We start from the raw sequence: 18,774 nt of genomic DNA on the forward strand, positions 1-18,774 counted from the left end.
AATTGCAATCCCAGGTTGAGAAGACAATGCAGCCCACAATTTTGAGAAATAATGACTGAAAACTTAGCAAGTCGGATAAAATGTAGTGACTTAAGTTAGAAAAGTTGAGCCAACTGTAAGATAAAAATAAATTAAGCCATCAGATTCAAATTGCATAAAAGCAAAGCTTAAAAAATCCTGAAAGCAGTCTGATTAAAAAAAAATGCATTATATACAGGTGAAAAATAAAAAGAACTAAGTGACTGCTGACTTCACAGCTGAAATCACAGAGGCTAAGTAACAATTGAATTGTATTTTTAAAATGGAAAAGAAAAAACAAATATTCTATCTACCAAGATTTTATTTCCATCATAAATTACCTCCCAAATGAGATGAAACAAAAATAGTTTCTAACAAATGAAAGTTTTAAAAATTTATCATTTAGAACACCTGTACCACCCAAAATGCCCAAAGATGTTATTCAAGCTGAAGTTGAAGCGGATGCTACAAAATGGAAATTTAAATCTGCGTGTGAAGAATAAATGACACCAGAGTTGGAAATAAATCTGCAAAATAAAGTTGAAATGTTTTTATTTTTGTAGTTTAAATGAACTTAAAATAAATCTAATTATTTAAGGCAAAAGTGATAACATTATAGAGTGGTATTTAATATATATGGAGAAATAAAACACAAGACTATTGCAGGAAGAATATGAATGAATAAATGAGGTGATAGTTTGTGAGGCTATTTTCTTGTAATATAGTGAGTGCAAAGTGTCAGATGTAAAGTGTGAAACACAAAGAGCTATAATATTGACTCTAAATGGGTACCAATAATTTATAGATGCATCTTATCAGCTCTATGTCAACCACCAAAAAATAAAAGGTCTAACTAAAAAGCCAACAGAGAATATATAATGGTGTCCTAAAATGTGTGGTAAGCCTAGAAGAATGCAAGGCATGAGCAACGAAAGAGAAAAGAAAAAAAAAAAAAAAAAAAAAAAAAAACAGACTAGATAAATGGAAATCAAATGGCAAAATAGCAGAGGTAACCCTCAACTGATAAATAAGTACATCAAGTGTGAACGTACTAAACACCTCAAATAAAAGAGAATTTGGGAAAAAAAAGCAAGAATCAATTATATGCATTCAATAGAGATACATCTTAAATATAAAGAACAAGACAGATTGAGGATGGAAAAAAACATGTCATGCAAACAATAAACATAAGAAAGCTGGCATAGTTCTGTGTGTATCAGACAGTTAGCTTTTAAGACAAAGAATATTATGAGATAAAGAAAGACATTATATAATAATTAAAGGAATAATTTACTAGGAAGATAGAATAATCTTAAATATGTATGCCCTTAATCATAGAACATCAAAATTCATAAAGAAAAAAATTAATAGAAATAAAGGGGGTGACAGACAAATCCACAAGCATAGAGAAATTTAACATTCCTTTCTCACTAATTGACAGAAATACATAAAATGTTGATAAAGATATAGATGATCTAAGCAACAATATCCTCAAAGTATATAATTGACATTTATAGAAATACATCCAAGCACCTGCAAAATATAGATATATTTTTAAATACACATGGAATAGTCACTAAGATAGTTCATATTCTAAGTCATAAAATAAGTGTCAACAGAATTTTAAAATATTGCAGTCTTACAGAGTCACTTTCTGAAAAATAATGGGATTAAATCAGAGATCAATAAAAATATAATATCCAGAAAATCTTCAAATATTTTGAAGTAAAATAATAATTTTCTAATTCATGTTAATAAAAATTCCAAGATAAATCAAAAATATTTTGAATGTAATGAAGATGAAAATATAACATTAAAAAATTTTGTAAGGTGCAGCTAAAGTGATACTTAGAACCAAATCTAAACCTTTAAATGTCTATATTACAAAAGAAAAAGAGTTAACATCAATTATTTGTTTCCATTTTAGAAAGATAGAAAAAGAAAGTGAAATAAGTCTAATGCAGTAGAAGAAAAGAATTAATAAATATGAGAGCAGACATCAATGAATAGGAAACATTGCACAGAGAAAATTAACAAAGCCAAAAATTAGTTCTTTGAAAAGATTGATAAAATTGATAAACTTACAGCAGGAGTAATTGATGAAGCAAGAAAGAGGCCAAAGTACCAATATCAGAAATACAAATAGGTATACAAATACAAATTGGTATCCTATGGAATATCAATACATATTCAAAATAATAAAAAATACATAACCTAAAGGATATAATAATAATTATAATGAATAATAATAAAATATTATAAAGAATTTTATGTCAATACATTTAACAACTTATATGAAATGGACAAATATCTTAAAAAACAGAGCCCTGTAAAACTTAATGAAGAATAAATGAAAAATTTAAATTTACATATTTAAATAAAAAATGAAATATACATATTTAAATAATTGAATTTATTATAAAGAAATCGTCCCACAAAGAAAACTCCATGTTACAGTGTTTTGCTATTAAATTCTATTAAACATTTATTTATAAAAGCAATAATAGCAATATTACACAAACTTTCTCCAAAAATATAGGAGGGAGTACTTTCCAACGTGCTTTATGAGGACAACCTAATTCTAATATCCAAAGCTGACAATGTCATTAGAAGTAAAGGAAATTATAGACCAATATGTCTCATGAATATACAAAATCAAAATCCTCAACAAAATATTAGTAAACTGAATGCAGCACTGCATAACAGGCATACCCTAGGATTGCAAAGATTTTCCAACATTGAAAAAATAATAAACTTAATAACACATTATAATAAAAAGCAGAAAAATCACATAATCATCTCAAATGAGAAAAATAACTTGTTGGAATATAAAACCCATAATAACTTAGCAAATTGCAAATGGAAGGAAACTTTCTCAATGTAATGTTGGGAATCTATAAAAATTATAGAGCAACCATCATTCTTAATAGTTAAAGACTGGGGAATCCCTGGGGGGATCGGCAGTTTAGCTCCACCTTCGGCCCAGGGCATGATCCTGGGGACCTGGGATCAAGTCCCACATCGGGCTCCCTGCATGGAGCCTGCTTCTCCCTCTGCCTGTGTCTCTGCCTCTCTCTCTCTCTCTCTGTGTCTCTCATGGATAAATAAATAAAATCTTAAAGAAAAATAGTTAAAGACTGAATGCTTTCACTATAAGATTGGGAACGAGGCAAAGATGTTAATCTCATCATATCTCTTCAATAGCAGACTTGATGGCCTAGCCAGAGCAATAAGGCAAGAAAATAAAATAAAATGCATAAATGTTGAAAAAGAAGAAATAAAAACATTATTTATTTGAAATGACATTGTTGTTTGCATAGGATATCCTGGAATTTATAAAAGCCTACAGATCCGAAACTTACTTAGCAAGGTTGCAGAATACAAGATGAATATGCAAAATTAATTGTAATTATACATAAGTAATAAATATTTAGGAAATCATTTACAGATAAAATATGAAGTAATTTAATGAAAGCTGTGTAAGATCTCTACATTGAAAACTATAAAACATTACTAAATGAACTTAAGGGAAATCTAAATTAATAGAAAGATACATCCTGTTAATGGGTTGGAAGATTAGGTAGTGTTAAAAGATGTCCATTTCCCTAAATTGATCTATAGATTCATTAAAATTCCAATCAAAATCTCAGCAGGCTTCTTCTTTGTTTGAATTAACAATCCTAATGTTTATCCGAAAAGGCAAAGGATCTAGAAGAGTAAAACAGTTTTTTTCTTGTTTCAAAATTTTATTTAAATTTTAGTTAACATATAGTAATATATTGGTTTCAGGAATAGAACTTAGTGATTCATCACTTACATGTAACACCCAGTGCCCTCCTTAATGCCCATCACCCAGATAGCCCATCCCGCGCTCACCTCCCTCCATCAACCCTCAGTTTATTCTCTACAGTTAAGAATCTCTTACGGTTTGCCTCCTTCTTTCCCTCTTTTTTTCCCTTGCCCCGTGTTCATCTTTTTTGTTTCTTAAATTCCACATTATGAGTGAAATCATATGGTATTTGTCTTTCTCTGATTTATTTTGCTTAGCATAATACACTAGCTCCACCCATATTGTTGCAAATGGCAAGACTTCATTCTTTTTCATGGCTGAGTAATATTCCACTGTGTATACAGACCACACCTTCTTTATCCATTCATCAGTTGATGGACTTTTGGGCTCTCCCCATAGTTTGGCTACTGTGGACAATGCTGATATAAACTTCGGGTGCATGTGCCCCTTTAAATCTGTTTTTGGGTCCTCGGATAAATACCTAGTAGTACAATCATTGGGTCATAGGGTGGCCCTATTTTTAACTTTTTTAGGAACCTCCACACTGTGGAGTGGCTCCAGAGTGGCTGCACCAGTTTATATTCCCACCAACAGTGCAAGAGGGTTCCCCTTTCTCCACATTCTTGCCAATATCTATTGTTTCCTGTGTTGCTAATTTTAGCCATTCAGACCAGTGTGAGGTGGTCTCTCCTCGTAGTTTTGACTTGTATTTCCCTGACGAGGAGGATGATGAGAATGTTTTCACGTGTCTATCATCCATCTGGATGTCTTCTTTGGGAAAATGTCTATTCATGTCTTCTGCCCATTTCTTAACTGGGTTATTTGTCTTTGGGGTGTTGAGTTGATAAGTTCCTTATAGATTTTGGATCCTGAGCCTTTATCAGATAAGTCATTTGCAAATATCTTTTTCCATGCTGTAGGCTTCCTTTTAGTTTTATCGATTATTTCCTTCACTGTGCAGAAGCTTTTATCTTGCCGTCCCAAAAGTCCATTGCTTTTGTTTCTCTTGCCTCTAGAGACGTGTCTAGTAAGAAGTTGCTCCAGCCAAGGTCAGAGAAGATGCTCCTGTGTTCTCGGATTTTGATGATTTCCTGTCTCATATTTAAGTCTTTCATCCATTTTGAATTAATTTCTGTGTGTGGCGTTTCATTCTTCTGCATGTGGCTGTCCAGTATTCCCAACACCATTTGTTGAAGAGATTATCTATTTTATTGGATATCCTTTCCTGCTTTGTCAAAGAGAAGTTGAGCATAGAGTTGAGGGTCCATTTATGGGTTTTCTATTCTGTTCCATTGATCTATGTGTCTGTTTTTATACCAATATTCTATTGTCTTGATAATCACAGCTTTGTAACACAGCTTGAAGTCCAGCATCATGATGCCTCCACCTTTGCTTTTCTTTTTCAGAATTGCTGTGGCTATTCAGGGTCTTTTGTGGTTCCATACAAATGTTAGGATGATTTGTTCTAGTTCTTTGAAAAACACTGATGGTATTTTGCTAGGGATTGTGTTAAATGTGTAAACTGCTTTGAGTAGTGTAGACATTTTAACAATGTTTGTTCTTCTAATCCATAAGCATAGGCAGCTTTTCCACTTCTTTGTATCCTCTTCAATGTCTTTCATAAATGCCCTATAGTTTTCAGAATACAGATCTTTCACCTCATTGGTTAGGTTTATTCCTAGGTATCTTATGGTTTTGTGGTACAATTGTAAATAGAATCGATTCCTTGATTTCTCTTTCTGCTGCTTCATTGTTGGTGCATAGAAATGCAACAGATTTTTGTACTTTGGTTTTATATTCTGGAGCTTTGCTGAATTCATGTATTAGTTCTAGCAAGTATTTGGTGTGGTCTTTTGGGGTTTTCTACATAGAGTATCAAGTTGTCTGCAAATAGTGAGAGCTTTGCCCATTTGGATGCCTTTTACTTACTTTTGTTGTCTGTTGCTGAGGCTAGGAGTTCCAGTACTATGTTGGACAACAGTGGTGAAAGTGGCCATCCCTATCCTATTCCTGACCATAGAGGAAAAATTCTTAGTTTTTCCCCATTGAGGATGAGGTTAGCTGTGAGTCTTTTATATATGGTCTTTGTGATGTTGAGGTTATGTTCCATCCATCAATCCCTATTTTGTTGAGGAGTGAAACAATTTTTTAAAAGAACAATGTTGGAGGACTTACGCTAACAGATTTCTGAGATGCTGCAGAAACTAGGTATTTGTATGGAACGGAAATAAACCACAATCCTTTCCACACTTTGTTCTCAAGAAATAAATTGAAATGGGTCAAAGATTTGAGCAAAAAGCCTAAAACTATAAAACTTATAGAAGACAACATAGGAGAAAAATTTGCCACTTAGAGGCAGATAAATATTTCTAGGGGCACAGAATGCCTTAGTTAAAGAAAGATGACAGATTGTACTTCATTGAAATTAAAATTATTTGCTTTTAAAAGACATTGACAAGGAAAGGAAATATCAAGCCACAGACTGGGAAATATTATTTGCAACACATATATCTGAAAAAAAGACTTGAATCCAGATCATATAAAACTCTCTTTCAACTCGAAAGCCAACAACCAATAAACAACAGGCAAAAGATCTGAACAAACAGTTCACAAAAGAAGATATACAGATGGCCAATGAGCATATGAAATGTTTCTCAGCACCATTGGTTATTAGGAAAATGAAAATTAATAGGAGCTACCACTCCCAAGAGAATCTCGAAATGACTAAAATTACACAGACTGATGGTGACGAGCATGCATAAGAGTGTCAAATAGCTGCAACTCTCAGATATTACTGGGCCAGAGGAATGGATTGAGGAGTATAAATGGTACAATCGCTTTTGAAGACTATGGCATCTTCTTTCAAAATTAAGCATACCCCTGCCAAATCAGCAATTCCATTCCTCGTTTTACCCAAGAGAAGTGAAAATACTTGTTCCTAAAAAGACTTGTCCAGAAATGTTCACAGTAGCTTTATTTGTAATACCTCGGATCTGGAGAGAACCCAGATGGGAACGAATAAACAATTATGACACATGTATACAGAGGAATACTACTCAGTCATAAAAAGAAGCAAACTATCACTACACACAACAGCATGGATGGATTTTGCAGACATTATGTTGAGTGGAAGAGGTTGGGCAGAAAGAAAAATGATTCTGTATGATTCCATTTGTTTTAAATTCCAAAACAGGCAACACTTAACTTGTGTGGATAGAAACGAAACCTGCATTTCACAGGAGCTGTGATGGGGCTGAGGAGACTGATCAAGTGGCAGGAAGGTACTTTCTGGGGAGGCAGAAATGTTCTAGAACTTGATTAGGTTGCTGGTTGGATGGGTGTGTGCTTTGGTCAAATGTCATTGACCTCTACACGTAACCTGTGCATGCTTGACTATTATAAAATAGACCTGAATAAAATCCTTTTTTTTTTTTTTTTTTTAATACTGGGGCATTTAACATAAAAAATCTGAATTTCAAGACTCTCTTGAAAGGCCAGACCTGGACCAGCATTCCCACATCACAACAACCAGGTGGAGCTAAGCCATGGCTGCTCCACTCACAGGCGATAAGGATCTCTCTCAAATCCCCACAGGTCCCCTCCCTCCTCATTCATTTATGCTGTCATTTTTGCTATCTGCTGAATGCCTTTCGGTCTCTGCTTTAAAAAATAAATTGTTAAAAAATAATAAAAAATAAAAAATAAAAAATAAAAAGATAAAAAATAAATTGTTTATTTGTTCATGATTTATTCAGCCAGCAATTATTCACCATATATGTTGTCAGTCCCCTGGATTGGCCATTTCTTCTTCCTGCGACCAACCCTCCTCTTCATCTGAGTCACAGGGACAGAGTGAACTTACGTGACCATCAAAGCCATGCCTGCAGATCCTCCCCTGAGCCCACCTGCCTTTAGCTCAGGGGGTCAGGGCCTCATGTTTTGGCTTCTTTGGAATAAGGGAGAAAGATCACAACGGAGGGAGGCAGGGTCACTCCCTTCTGACCATCCTGACTCCGGGGCCTCTTCCCCACCATCAGCTCTGGATGGAGGAGGGTGTGACTGAGGTCAAATTATAGAAAATCCAATCAGGGCACATAAATCAGGGTCCGGAGTTAAAGAAAAGGGGGATTTTATAAAATGGATCCTTATTGCAAGGCTTTGGCTGTGTAAATCAGTCAGTTGTAGCCAACGTGTGAAGTGAATGCCCTTAAATCAGAACATTTTCTTTAGGAATTCCTGAGCACGACTTGTAAAGCCTCTGTAGGATCCGCAAGCTCCGATCGGAGTTATGTAAATCCATTGCCTCCCCTATAAAGCAGTTGAATGTTTTAACTAAATCTAATTCTTAAAATAATGATTTCTGAATCAAAACTTTGCTGGGAAGATTTACAGGCAAGTTTTATAAATCAGCGGCAAGATATATAACTCAGATAGTGAGAAGTGCAGATTTATAAATCCAACTTGTAAATCAGCAGAAAAAACATCATGTTTTACACTAAATAATATTTTTACAAATGGCACCTCATACATCATGCAATTGCCACAAATCTTTCACAGTAGAGTCAGGCTACATAATACAAGGCTGAATCACAAAGGAAATGGAGGCCGGGTGGTGATGTTGGGATGAGGACATGGGCTTTGGAATAAAGCTCCTCCGTCCCCCTCATCACTAGACGTGGGCGAGGGGCTCTGGGAATTACGCGTGGGCTCAGGGGAATGTGTGATCTCCCCCGGCAACCTGGGCGCTGCGTGACTGGGACTGAATTTCATCCCTGTCTCAATTCTCATCTATAAATTGCAGACAATAATCCCTTTGCCACAGGACTGTTGTGGGGATTAAATGAGATAGTATCTGTAAAGCAATGAGCTCAGTGTCTGGAAAATAAAGAGTGTTTCATAAATGTTCGTTGTCACCTATGGATATATATTATCAAATTCATTGTCATTATATTATTGTTGTTGTTATTTTCAGTCTACTTGGGTTTCTCATTCTCAGGCTCGTCAAAGAGGAAGCTGTTGGAAGCAGGGGCTGTGACAGGGCCGCCGATTCCAGGGCACGGGAGCCTGGGAGCTGGCGCGGGCGTCGGGCAGGACTGTTTTCCCCAGCGTTCCCCAGTTTCTAGCTGCAAGAACCCCCCAAAAAGGCTCCTCGTGGCCGCTTGTTCAGTCTTGACTTCCGTGCAGAATTTAAATAAAAGCTAATGTTTTTAAGAAGCTTGTTACAAAAGTAATACATTTTTTATTGCAGAATATTTGGAAAATAATGCAAATCACCAATACTCTTGCCACCCAGAGATAATCACTGATAACTTTGCGGTTATCCTCTTAAAGTCTGTTTCTATGCATACATTTACATACATACATTTTTTAAAAAACAAAACAAAACAAGAAAAAAAAGAAGACCACGCCGTACAGGTTGTTTTGCCAAACCCCCTCCCCCACCAACACACACGCACACACACACACATTTAACTATATATTGCGAACCTTTTCTCAGTTTGATTTTTTTATGGCTGTGGATTATACTGCACCATAATTTATTTAACCAGTTCCATATTGTCAGGCATTTATTTTGTTTTTAATTTTTTTGCTATTATAAACAACCTTCCGGGGAACATCTTTTAAATAAATTTCTGCAGTTATTTATGATTATTTTCTAAGGGTAAATTCCTAGAAGAGGGATTGCTGTGTACATGGGCTGCGCACATTTTAAAGAATTTTGCCAAGTTACCCTCTGGAAAGCTTGTATGACTCGCAACTCATTCCAGCAGTCTATGGGTGCCCATTTCCCCACGCTCTAGACAATCTTTTTTCTTTTTATCAACTGTCAGTGTAATAGCCGAAAAATTGTGTTTCACTATTGTTTCAGTTTGCACATCTCTGACAGCTTGCAAAGTTAAACATTTTTCATATTTTTGCCTTTCGTACTTCCTTTGTGAGTTTTTCTAATCACGTCTTTTGTCCACATTGACATTTCAGAGCATTAAGAACGTTAACTCTTTGTTACATACGTTGCAAATATTTTTTGTTGTTGTTGTTCTCAGTTGGTCATTCGTTGGTAAGTTTTGCTTGTGGCAGAAGACTTTCCTTAATTTGTGGTTAATTCTATCAATATGTTGCTTTATGGCAAAATGCCATTTAAGAGATTTTCCCAACACGAGATTAGATGAACACGCACCTACACGTCCTTCTAGTTCTTTAAATGTACTTTAAAATTTCTCGTCCGCCTGGAATTTGAGGATGTCGTGTGAAGGTGTGATCAATTGATTCATTCTTGGGATTTTATCCTTGTCCCCTCATCATTTCCCCCAGAGATCTGAAATCTCCCTACTACCATGGGTCAAGTTCTTTGATTTTCTTTCCACCTGTTCCTGGTTCTTTATCACACTATTTTAATAATTGTGGTTCTAGCATCTACTTCGGTATCTGTTTCTGCCCACGTCCTTAATATTTCTGTTTTGTAAAATTCTACTTGATTATTTTGTTCCTTTACTCTTCCAGAAAACATTTTGAATCATTCTGTCAAGTTTCAAGGAACAAGTTATTAAAATTTGGATTGGAATTACAACAGAGTTATCAATAAATTGAAGTCACTTGACAATCGTATAATCGCTGGTGTTCCCCACCGGAAACACAGCACTGCACGCTCCTACCTTAGTGTCCTTGCATCCGTCTAGTGAAACTTTCCTTTCTACTCCCTTCCAAAAGCACCAGGTCAGGTTAGCTTCCCAATCAGGTGTCACTGGTATTATTGGATCCTGTTTCAATTGAATTTGGAACCCAAAGGGCCCTAAGAGAACATGATAGGAGAGAGGTTAGGATTCGAGGTGAGGATGATGGGGATGTCTGTGCCTCTCCTTTGTGAGTCTTTGTTTGCCTTCAGGAAGGTTCTATAGAAAATTTCAAACACCGGGGGATCCGTGGGTGGCGCAGCGGTTTCGCATCTGCCTTTGGCCCAGGGCACGATCCTGGAGTCCCGGGATCGAGTCCCGCATCGGGCTCCTGGCATGGAGCCTGCTTCTCCCTCTGCCCGTGTCTCTGCCTCTCTCTCTCTCCCTCTCTCTCTCTCTATGTCTATCATAAATAAATAAAAATAAATCTTTAAAAAAAAAAGAAAATTTCAAACACCAAGTTCAGCACAGGCTCTACCCAATATCTTGGCAGCATCACTAAAGATCATAGTTCAGACTCTGAACACTTCTCTTGGAAGCAGTCCGTGGGAAGGGGCTGGCAACCCTTAGTGTTCAAATATCCCAAGTAAAGGAAGAAAGTTTGACCTTACATTTTTTCCTGAAACAAAATAAAACAAATAATAATGAAGAAAAAAAAAAGCACAGCTGTTCAGAAAAACATGCCAATATTGTTTTTCATATCATTGTTAAATTTGGGGATTATGCTTGCTCCAAGAATGCTTGCTTGCTTTAGGGTCATTACCAGGGTCCCTCTACAGTCTTTCCAACTCTCCAGTGAAGAACGGGCTTGTGTGCCATGAGAAGACCCGAAGCGTCAGAAGTGACCCCTTCCATGGAGAATGTCGTGGAGAAGAAGACAGCTGGGAGACGATTCAGCTGTTGGGATGTGACGTGATAGTATTATGGACTTGTTGGGGGCAGTGCTGATGGAAGGAAGGTCACAGAGTCTAGGGCCATTTTGATGAGAGAATCAATAGGATTTGATCATGATAGTTGAGAGGCAGATGCGGAAGATGATTCCGGTGTTCTGACATAAGAAACTGGCTGATTGCTGAGATTTGAAGCCTGGGGTAGGAGACTCAGGGCAGAGGGAACAGGGCTGGCCAGGCTTGAATAGGTCCGGACTCTCTTGGCATCGTTTGACACAATCGCTTCCTTCCACCCTCCCAAGTGAAGAAGACGAGTCGTGGCTTATGTATGAAAAATGAGGGCATGGGGCTGGCTACCAGAGCCCGGAGCCCAGTGTTGGCTTCGAGAATCTCCCTCCTCTTTCCTCTCCCTTTCCCCTCTTCAGCTCTTCTCCTTCTTCTTCTACCTCTCCCTTCCCTGCCTCTTCCCTTCCCTCCTTTTTTCTATGCTTCCCCCCACACCATGTGTTTTCTCTATGTCGCCTTCCCCCTCAGGCATGTTTTCCCCAAATATGTGGTAACATTGGCTCAGCTATCTCTCTAATTCTACCAGTTTACCAATCCTATTGGGAGAAATCTTCCCTCCCCCCAAGAAAAGAAAAGTGCTAACAACATTGTTAGATATGAATATTCTTGATTGACTTTTGACCAAATACCTCTCTATATACTAATCTGATTCTGGGTACACCAGTCACATGACTAAACCACCTGGAGGATGGAGCTGCGGGGATGATTCTCCAAAGGAAAACCAGTACCGTTACCAAAACGAGAAACAGATTGGACCAGCAAATCACAGATGTCTACTATTTTTTTAAATATTTTAGTTATTGATTCATGAGAGACACAGAGGGAGAGAGGCAGAGACACAGGCAGAGGGAGAAGCAGGCTCCGTGCAGGGAGCCTGACGTGGGACTCGATCCTGGGATTCCAGGATCATGCCCTGGGCCGAAGGCAGATGCTCAACCACTGAGCCACCTGGGCTGCCCAGATGTCTACTATTTGCTGATAGATGACCTTATAATTTATTGTCCAGAACATGGTTGGACATGGAAGGGGTGCTATGGATAATTACGCCAGGGCAAAAATGTAAGCAGACACTCTCCTGAGCCAATGAGGACACACGGTCACCTTAGCCACAGGACGTACCAGTAGAGATGTTGACTAGTGGTTGGTGCTCAGAGGAGAGGCCTGGACGGGACAGACGATTTGCAGTAGTTGGCAAGAGCTGTCCTGATGGAACAATAAGAAAAAACACGAGTTTGCAGTGGGTTAAAGATGGAAGGGAGGTGAGAAATTGGGAGCAGCATGTGAACACACCTCTCACGAGCTACGTTGGGAAGAGCGATAGGAAGGTAAGGAAAGAGCAGGGAAGGAAGGGAAGGTAGGGAAGGACGGTGAATTTTAAGGATGGGAGACTGGTGGAAATTTTTGGAGGAAGAAATAGTAACCGTTGAAAGAAGCCCTGAGAAGGCAGGGAGAGAAGGAAGGAGTCCTTAGGAAGGAGGAAGGCCAGCTTCACTCTTATAACAGGAGAGACGCAGGAGAAGAGGGACAAGAGCAGGAGAGCAGATGGGGTCACTGCTGGGCAGATGGAAAGCTCCTCTGTGATAGTTTCTCATTTTTCCATGAAGTACAAGATAAGACTACCCGCCGGGATTAGAGTGTAAGGTCACAAGAGGCTGACATAGTCTCTGCAGCAAGAGGGTTGGTGAGAAAAATACACTGAGATGGCTGTGCAGCCACGGTGGAGGGTCCAGACGAGGCTGGCCATGGATGGGAACAGCCCTTGGAGTTCTTCTCTGATGAAGACATCTAAAGAAGGTGACTCTGGTAAGGCTGGGGGACTTATGTTCAGGACATCCCCTTCGGGATGGCTCTAGACCACTCCCTTCGTTCTCCAGGACGTCAAAGAGGTCAGCACCACCCCCACGGTCCAAGACTGACTCGGGGCAGATTTCTTCTAGTGCAATTCAACACGCCATATGGTCCAGCTCCATGGGCACCTCAAGGAACGTGGCCTCACTTGTAAATGAATTTGCGTGAAGGAGAAACATTTTGTAAGGCCACCTTTCCAGTGTTAGGAGGTTGCTGAAGTCAGAGGCAGGGTAAAATTTGCCATAATTCACATGTCCAGACCTTCTCCAGGGGTCTCGAGGCATACAGTGCAATAGTCACCAGCTGCTCCTGGAAACTCCCTGAGAAGCTCCCCGTGCGCCTCCAGGGCATTGACACTCTGCCTGGTGCATAGAGGATGCTTAATATTTGTTGAACGAGTTGGGGCCACTGCAGAACCTGTTCCGAATGGGCTGAGGGGTCGAGACATCCAGTCACACTGAGCCTTTAGCCCGTATGTGGAAGTTGAACCCTTTGTTTTCATCCTGGCTGGTACTTTGCCATTTCAGAAATTCACGTGGAGTGCAATCACCCCCAGCCTTTGAGCACATTGTCGTTTCTTGATTGACCTTTGATGAATTAAATCAAATTTTCAAATGAAAATGTTGCAAAAGGAAGCTGTGATGGAGTCACCTTAATTTTTTTTTTTTTGCATTAAAATTAGGGATGTTTCTTCCATACCCGAACTACTTACGGGCGCTGCTGAGTAGCAACAACCTGTTGAATATCTGGGGTGTTCTCAGGCCCTAAGGCCACAGAATGAGAACCACAAGTAGCACTGAATGACCCACCGTAGCCGGCTTCTGTGGGGTCCCACCTGCTGCACGTGGACCTGCTTGACTAAAGCACAAGGGACCCCAGCCTCAAAGTTATGGATGGAGACGTCCTCGGGGGTGGTTGTCTCCACAACAAACGTCACTGGAAACTTCCCTTTCCCCCCTTCAGAATGCCAACGTGATTATGCATCGAGCTGTTGCTATTTACAGAGCTCTTAGCACAGAGAGCATTACACAGCCAGTGACACAGAATTACAACCATCTAGACATATGGTTTGGATAAACAAAGCACAAAGCGCAAATTAACCATGGTTGACTATAACTCCCGCTCTCTACTCCCCAGGGAGGGACTTTAGTGAAACTCCCAGTCTGAGAAAGCAATACATATCAGAAAGTATAGTACATACAGCATGGTTTAGACAAATGCTAAGCCTTATTTAATGCTTTTCATGGTGCCAGAACACAATGGCACCAACCTGTCTAGGAAAAGTTATAACTCTGTGCCAGTTTCCTGTAAATAGTAACTGTACTCCTACCGGATTCCATGCCTGTGTGCTCCAAGGCCAAAGAATGCCTTTCATTTGTCATCACCTAGCTTCTACTTCCCGTGTCCCCAAAGGGCTTGTTGCCTCATGCATCTGCATGTCAGACCTGCATGAAGTTGGACACGAGTAGCCTCCTCTGAGTAAACACCCTTCCACTTCCACTGTGGTCTTTCCCCCTCACGGAGCCCCCCATGCTTGTCTGCAGAGAAGCTTGCTTGGACAGTCAGGGCCTGAGCTCATCCAACCCCTTGGGTGCCATTAGGAGTGGGCTGATTCTGTTTTCTGGCAGGAAGGGATCCCCTCACTTCCCATATTTTATATTTCATGAGAAATTCTTCCGGGACAGGAAACTTTCTGTGTGAGGTCCTTGGCCTCATCATTGACACATGAACCTTATAAACTTTGTTTGACAATAAAGAGTATAATATTTGCTTTTCATAATACGTGTACATCTTTCCAAAGGAAAGAGCAAAATAAATAAATAACCAGAGTGAAAGGCTCCTACTTGGCTTGAACACTTGGTACTGGAGTTTTTCATGAAGAAAAAAAAAAAATCCACAAAACACTTGGCTAAATATATACCTACTTTTTTTTTCTCCCTTGTCCTTAGTGGATTTTCAGATGTACATTATACACTTAATCCTCTCTCTCACACACACACGGACAGCCACGTGCACGTGCACACACACTTTATAAAAATTAAAATTAGGGTTCTACCTGGGAGAAGATATGCACATTCGGACCCAGAAACACCGAGTCTCCACAGTGTCAGATAAACCTTAAAAGCTTAAGACCTTATTAGTTGATAAACCTTCAGGGCTTATCATTTTATGAGCTGACCCTAATATTTTAAGTATATACCAAGAACGAATTCTGCTCTGTGTGATGAGCAGTGGTAATCTTCAGGCTCAGATGTCCAAAGGGAGTGTGGTTTCCTAGAGCATGAGAGGAACTGAATCTCTGAGTTTCTCTCAACAGAAAAACCGGATGTCAACTTCCAGAGCAGCATGGTCACCTCGAGTCAAGTGTGTTCGGCGAGATCCGTTCAAGTGGCCTTGACAGCTTTCTTCTTGTGAAGGCTGGGCAGGCAGCAGGACACTCTCCCGCCCTGACTCCACACCGGTATTTATTGACATGTCTCCTTGCTGTCATTTCCACATCTCATTTCCAGCCCTCTGAAGTGAATAAGGAAGACCACTGAATCACTCTGTGTCATGTTAATTTGGCCAAATAGAAATGGGGTAGGACAAGAGCCGAGATTCCCAGGGCAAAGCTAATGGACTCACCAAAGCCGCTTACCTAGACTCCATAATTCAAATAGACTCCATTCAATTTAGTGAATATCTTCTGATACCTCCTATGAAAGAAGCCCCTGCGCTGAGCCCCGTAGAAAATGTAGAAAAGGATCAGTTTTCTCTCTTGAAGTTCCAGTCTAGGTGGGGAGGTATTTAGGGGGAAAAAAGCTTCAAAGCAGGGAGGCAGTACTGAGAGGGAGAAGCCAATTCTGATGAGCACTGGGGAGCAGAAAGCTGGGAACCTGAACATTTCTCCAGGGCCTGTCAAAGTTTTTCCAAATCTAGAAAGGTTATGGGGTGTGTACTGGGTTTTGATCTTACTTGTCTCTTTTCATTGCAGGAGTCAAATGGAAATACCTCCAAGCATGTGGAAAATAACAGCTGGTCACATGTATTTGACTAAAGCCCATTCCCATTGTGGACTCCAATATACACTGGATGTGTTTCATTTTTCTTCTATGTAAAACAGATTATACCAGCCCGTAAAGAGGGATTTTACATTTCGTCCTATGTGACGTTCATTAGTAACATGTTCCATATGTACTTACAGATGTACATTCAGGAAATTTGTGGGAAATCTCTCGGGGATTCAAAGAATTGATGGGAAGGGTAAAAAAAAAAAAAAAAAAAAAAGATTCAAAATAGACCGGAATGGAGGTGTGTGCAGGGTCCCGGAAACACGATTAGAACACTGTCAGGGCACCTTCTGCTCTCTGGAACGCTGAACTCCAACCACCTTCCTGACCTCATGCCACTGTTCTCCAAACCCAACGTTCTGGGAGGAGAGAGCCTGATTGCCCTGGCTTGAGACAAGGGGCCAATTCTCGGCACCTTGGTTTACAGTCTGAGCAAGACCCAACACAGAAGGAAATCAGGATGCTCTCCTTGGAAATAAGGTACAATGACTGGGTGGCCAAGGCACCATGAACTCCACCATTTTTAGAAATGCAAACAGGGTTTTTTTTTTTTTTTTTTTTTTTTTTTGCAAACAGGGTCTTAAATGCCATGATAATGAATTCATGAGCAGCGAAGCAAAGGGGTGCATGCTTTGGTGTGGGAGGGTAAATAACTCACCATAAAACAAGGAAGAAGGCCAAGTGCTACGGGACCGGGGAGATGAAGAAGCAGTTCCAAAGGAAATCAGAAGGAGGACTCTGGTTTCTGCTCCATCTACTCACCTAAGCTCAGGATGAAACCATGGTGACCCAGTCGAAGGAACACAATGTGTTTCTGAGGATCTCCTACACTCAGCGGAGCCCACGAGGGGATGCAGGTTAGCAACCCATTTCACATAAAAAGAATTCCGCATCCTTGTTGGAATTAGGACATTGGGTCTTGGTTGATTTTCATTTGTAGACACTTTATCACCCACTTTTTGATACAAAGTCAAAAAAAAAAGTGTGTATCTTCACTCATACACATTTCTGTTGAAAGCCCTTTCCTAAATGCGCCAAAAGAATTCAGTGTCCACACCCAGAGTTTTCACTGCATCATGCCCCTACTTCTAAGGCTACCCCTGCCTATTAAATTAAAATTAGCTGTGGGGGGGGGGGAGCCTGGATGGCTCAGTCCATCGAGCGGCCGAGTCTTGAGTTCGGCTCAGGTCATGGTCTCATAGTCGTGGATTCTAGTCCTGTCCTCGGGCTCCATGCTCAGTGATGAGTCAGCTTGAGATTCTCTCTCTCTCCCCTTCTTCCTCTGTCCCTCCCCCCACTCCCACACTCTCTCATTTATAAAAGAATAAATACAATCTTTAAAAACAATTAGTTCCGCTAGACGGTGTCTTGCCCTGGGCATAGCCCCCTGTGCCTGGCATCGTCACTTGTACTGAGTAGGTATGTGGGGAATGTTGAATAAGTAGACATAGTTGAGTGTACAAGTCCCTCAAATCTTCCTCTTCTTACCCCTGGGGCATAATAAACATTTGCAGTTGGGCATTCCAACTAGTTTAGCATTTATGCTGTTTTTGGGTAACTCCTCTCGGTGGTTCTCCCTGTTGTTTTCTGCAGCCACCTCACGGAGGAGAAGGGCACGTTTCATTGAACTGCTAGTGCCAGGGTCAGACCACTGCTGTGTGCTCACCAAATCCACTCCCTCCTCTCCCCGGGCTCACAGCTAGACTACATTTCCCAGGATCTTTGGCAGTTAGGTGTGGCCACGTGACTGATCTTTAGCCAATGGAAAGAGAGAGGTCGCGGAGAGCACCACTCCTAGGACTGCCCATAGAAACCTCCCGGGGGACCATTCTTCTCTTTCTCCTCATCTGCCCCCTAAGTGGAGAAGATGCTAAGGCTCCAGTCACACCTAGTTACTAACCACACGTGACTGTTTGAATTTAAATTAATTGAAATTAAATAAAAATGAGGGACAAGGAAATGTTGCAGTTCCAAGTACTCATGACTTCTTCCCTTCCCAAAAACCAATGAAATGGAAAAAAAAAAAAAGTGAAATTGTACTAGAGGATCCTCTAGTTCTGCCCTGTGCCTGGGCCTTGGATGAGACCCAAAAACTCAGAGGCAAAGAGACAGTGAGAGCTTAGCTTCCCGGCCGACTTGGAACCTGCTGTCCTCACCTGCTCTGCCCCAGGACTGCCCTGAGGTTTCTCACCACCATGGAGTGGCTCTTAGGTTCCAGAGAGCTGGGTTTGAATCCTGCCATCAGCACTCCCTTGCTGTGTGATCACAGTCTTTTTATTTAATGTTTCTGGGCCTCAGTTTCCTCTTTTTAAAATTGCAGCTTATGCTTCCAAATTCACCAGTCGGTTTGACAAAGAACAACACGTGTACATGCCAGAGTCACGGTCTTAGATCTGTTTCTCCCTTTTGATTTCATATGGGTATCCGGTTGTTCTCGCACT

This window comes from Canis lupus, chromosome 1, assembly GCF_048164855.1.
Source record: "Canis lupus baileyi chromosome 1, mCanLup2.hap1, whole genome shotgun sequence".
In the NCBI taxonomy this organism is placed as follows: Eukaryota; Metazoa; Chordata; class Mammalia; order Carnivora; family Canidae; genus Canis; species Canis lupus.